The sequence below is a fragment of the Vigna radiata genome, unplaced genomic scaffold (assembly GCF_000741045.1).
Source record: "Vigna radiata var. radiata cultivar VC1973A unplaced genomic scaffold, Vradiata_ver6 scaffold_381, whole genome shotgun sequence".
In the NCBI taxonomy this organism is placed as follows: Eukaryota; Viridiplantae; Streptophyta; class Magnoliopsida; order Fabales; family Fabaceae; genus Vigna; species Vigna radiata.
The window spans coordinates 100,743-106,220 of record NW_014542418.1 but is presented as its reverse complement, the minus strand read 5'-3'; positions in this window follow the sequence as shown (position 1 = coordinate 106,220).

Sequence of the window (5,478 nt, the reverse complement as noted above, 5' to 3'; positions counted from 1 at the left end):
AAACCGGACGGTCAAGTGAAGGAGTCATCCTTCCCTGACCAGGCCTACCAAACCGAACGGTCAGGAGAAGGGAGAACCTTCTCTGACCAAGGCCATCCAAACCGGACGGCCAAACTCTGCAGAATTATATTGAGTTCTGCAGAATTATGCAGAACTCGACAGAACCAGCTAAGACCATTTTCAACCACTTTTGCCAACTTCTAACACTCCAAATCTTTGTTTTAGACATAATTAAACTTATCTAAGTGATTCTAAACATTACTAACACATTTCTAAAGTGATTTAAGCTTCCTTTCAACTCTAAAACACTCATTTTCCCAACTTAGGGACCCAAAACCCAATCTTACCATTTGGTACCTATTTTGACCAATTTAGTGACTCAAACAAGTCACAATACATTGCATGAAACTGTCCCAACAGTCCAAAAACGTGACAAACCCCATTTACTCAAAATCACTACCTCACTTCCTCTAAAATGACTAAAAAGTGACCCTAAGATCTTTGATTCCCTTCCAAATAATGCCACAACAAATTTCCACACCAAAACAGTTCCAACATGCATAATTCCTCATTCAAAAACGTCCCAAACAGTTCATAATCATCAATAATCAAATTCACACAACATACACATTTCCATTCATGCATTTCAAGTCAATATAACCAATTTCATGCCTCCAACAACATACAACATCAAAATTATCATACATTCAAGGCATACCACTAAAATGAAAAGAAGAACTAGCTCCCCTTACCTCTAGGGTGCACGGTCAACTCAAGGAATGATCATAGACCAAGTACTTTGAACCCCAAAGTGTGAGAATCACCTAAAATCATCAATTGATGATGGAGAACGAATTTTAGCATTAAGTTGAAGTTAGATTGTGGAAGGAAACGAAATGGGTTGCATGAAATAAGAATCTCATGCTTGAAACCCTAGGGCAAAAGGGGAAAGAGGGTTTTCTTACCGGTTGGATGAAACGGAAAATCGATCGGTAGAAACGTAGCTCTTGGAGTCCTGAATGCTTAGGTAGCTTCAATTTGAGAAACTAACGGTTAGAATCTGAGTTATGGTAGATGGAAGGTAGAGGAATGAAGGGAAGAAGAAGAAGAAGGAGAAGGTGTGTTTGTCTGGACGGTGGAGGAATGGGTTAAAACTTAGAATGAAGTGTTTTTATAAAAGTTTTATTTTTAGAACTCTACCCAATGCTTGGCTGCCACGTGTACACACCTTTGGCTTTAATTTTACAAGACCTTACAGAAACCACTATGAAATGTTTAACTTATATTTTTCAAATTTTTGTCTTTTAATTTAACTAATGTTTAAAAATTTAGATAATTGAAAATAATCTATCAATAATTTTTAAAACATAACAAAACATTAAATAATAAAGTTCTGACAAACATTAGCTTTTTGATTTCTCAACACTTTAGAACCAAATATCAAACGTCAATCAATATGGTTATTTTCTTTGAGACATAAGTCATGTAACTTCCATATTTCATAGACCATCTATAAACAACTACACCTAAACATAATTCATAGAATTCTTTACCTAGAATCATTAACCTTTTAGCTTCAACACTTGAAGAATCATCAACAAACAATCATAAGTTAATCGAAATCATACACACATACAAGTCAAAAATAAGAAAACAAAATGTAAACTCTCTTACCTCTTACTCTTCGTTTCTTCCTTTTCCTCCCATAAAAACTCAACCTTCAAAATCTTTTCCCTTCCTTAACCTATCATTGTTTCTATTAAAATTCCTCCTAAACCTTATTTTTCAATATATTTATAAGCCTAATATTTATAAGGAAAATATATTATTTTATTATCACTTATTATTACCTAACAATAATATATATAACTGAAACATTTCAAACTATAGTTTTAATACTATAAAAGAAATTATCACATCTTTAATAATCAAGAACAGGTAACTAATAAGGACATATAAAATGTGATTATAGTTACCCAAAAATATAACCATAATTCAAACTTTATATACAAAATATCCTATACTACTAATAATATTTACACTAGCTAGAAATTCATCAAAAAATCAACAATAAACTCAAATACTCTATCTAAGCATCAACTTCTTCCTCACCAAGCACTTGCTCCACTATAATATATTCTTCTGTTCACACAAATCAAGTGACATTTCCAAAGAGAAAGAATCAATAAACAAACAAACACAAACAACAGGTTAAGCTAATTTTAAAAGAATCAAACATACCATTAATTCAAATCATAAACATAATAATTCCAATATCAAGTCCATAAAAAACCAAGTACATATTTATATGCATATATCTAGACTCTAGACTTAACCATCCAGATACATGTATTGGTGTCGAACTATTAGGGGACTTGTGCATGAGTAGTGAAACAACATACCACCCAAACTATCACATAAGGTTGGTCCGCCAAACACCTATGATCAAATTAACCCGAGACTAAGGAACTTCTGGTACTCCTCACCACATAATCGCCCCTCTCTACTTGAGGTTGGATAACTATTGGAGTTAGAAATATTCCCTCATTTCAAAGCTCCTACAACAATATATAACACAAGTACAACACAAGGATCTTCCTCATGGATTCTCCTTCATCATATACTTAAACTGAATACACTTTCATCATTTCCATTCATAAGACATTCATAACTTTATCATAAAATCTATATAGTTTTTTAATTATGCGTACATTAAAAGTTTATATAAATCCTTTGTAGTAAGCTTATGCGTCAAAACAAACATTGGAAAACCATAAAAGTAGAAAATATTTCAAAACTTGTTGAGTTTGGAAAAACAAATTAGCGTTGAGCGGCACACCCTTGCAGTTGAGCACCATTCTTCGCGTAAAATCGGAGCCTGAGCGCCACCTTGGTGCAGCTGAGCGCCAAAACTCTCAGTTTTCCGACGCTTGAGCATCGCTTGATGCTTTTGAACGCCACACCAGAAGTTTAGAAACTTCATAATTTGATCTAGATGTACCCAAGACTAACTCAAATTATCCAACTTGTGTCTTTGACACTAAAATTGATTTGAAAACATTTTTATCCTTCAAATTTGATACCAATTGGCTCATTTAGATAGTCACTTAGTTCATTAGATCAACCCAACTATCCAAAAACACATACTTCATATTTAACATGCTACCAACTAGATTTTAGTGAACTAATTAGCTAAAAAAGTCTTAAATGGCCCAACAATAGACCCTAAGCATCATATTTACCCATCCAACCACCTCTTCACAGTTTTACCTATCAAAACCCCCTTTTTTTAGACCAAAACTAGCATACCACATTCCTTTTTTACTACTTTAAATTCTATAACAATTTTGTACCTTATTAAACTTAAAAACAATAGCATTAAAGATTAAAGCAAATACCAATTCACAATCATACATAGCATTATGCTTCAATAGACAACATTCACTCATTAATACACCAACATCATTCAACAATCATTTCAATTAATAACATATTCAACCAAACATTAATCTCACAACTTATCTAACATACATTCATACTTCTTAACACTAAATTAAAATAATTATCAATTTCCCTTACCTAGTTGGAAAGCTCAAACACCTCTAATAAGCAAATTATCCCTACCTCAGCTCAGATAACTCTATCTATACCTACAGACCGTAGAATTTTGATCAAAATAGACCATTATGACTAATGATCAACAAGGAACACAAAAAAACTCTAAGAATATGCATGCAACATAGAATCTTCTCGCATGCATGAAAGAAATTCAGATAAAAATGAGAGTAAAAATTAACTTATTATTTCTATAAAATCAATCGGATGAAGTTGAAGATATCACTGTTATGATCACCAAGGTACTTCCTGATTGTCAAAGAGATGACTAGAGAGTTAGAAAGTTTAGAGAGAAGAGAAAGGAAGTCTAGAAAAAGAATTCTAGAAAGATGGTACGTGTTTTAGATTGTTAGATATATTATCTTTATTTTATATTTATCTTTTATCTTTATCTTTTATCTTTTAGTTAGTTTGTTATTATTTCTTATTTGTATTTTGGGCTTAACCCATATTTCTTCTATTATAAATAGAGAACCCTATGTGTGTATTTAACACAAGGGAGATTAATCCCAAATATAGTTTTTCAATATATTCAACATGGTATCTAGAACATAAGGTTCTTTGTTTGTTGGTCCTGTCCACTACAACTGTCGTCGCTGTTAGATTTGTCATCATCGCCGTTAGTGTCGTTGTCTCCATCGCCGACCACCTTCGTTGGACTCACCACGACCTGGCTATGTTGATTGAGCCTCTTTTGAGTTCTAGGTTTTGTACTATCTTGCTTCTTCATGGCTTCTAATCTGTCCATATATGCTAGCTATGCCAATGTACATTTATCTATTGATAAGTTAGATGGTACTAATTATGCGACTTGGGCATCAGACGTTAAACTTTGGCTTTAGAGTCAAGGGTATCTTGATCATATTACTCAGAACGTGACAACTATTGATTCCGCTGCAGTTACCCATTGGTTAAAATTTGACGCTCAGTTATGCATTGTTCCCAAGGGTACCCTTCATTCCTTTTTAAAACAAATTTTTCGTTCCTATGAAACTTGTTTTGAAATATAGGAACACGTTAAATTATTATACATCAATGATACTCAACGTCTTTATGGTGTTTGTCATGATCTTCTGAATGTTCTTGCTCCTCGGCATCAGGACTCTATGACTGATTATATGGGTAAAATTCATGCTCTTTTTCATGAGTTTAATGAATTATTGCATCCTGCTTCTACTCCTGCCAAAGAAATAGAGCAACGGTCAAAGTTTTTCATGCTACTAGCATTGCACGACCTTGCTGATGAGTATTCTCATGTTCATGATCAGATTTTGGGTTCACTATTGGGTTGAATCGACAAGTGTACCGAGTCACACAAGTAATATAAAATGGTAAGACCAAGTATCGTATCCCAGAGGACTCTCGGCGCTGAACAGTTGTGTGATAACAAGATTAATTAAGACTTAAAAATAAAAAGAGATCATTGGGTTTGGGCAAAAATAATAAATAAAATAAAAATCCAATTGATCAGTTGCAAAGGAGCACAGAGATGAACGGAGGTTGATTTATATGAGATGGTATGTTGTTGGGGTTAAATTTCATCAAGTTCTCTCTCATGATATAAGAATTCTTCTTTATGCATTAATGTCAACGTCTCTCACTAAATTACCTACCACGATCCCTCGGTGAATAAGTTTGTCCCAAATTACCAGTTCATATAATAACTTAATTTATTCTATTACAAATATATTAATTCAAATTTTATGCAAAGTTTTGTACATATAATTAATTATAATTTTTTTATTAACTAATATGGATATTAAAAATAGGAAGAATATTCTATAATAACCATGTTTATATTATAATTTAATATAAAAATGATAAATGTAAATTTTTATTCATAACCTTTTACGATAAAATTAT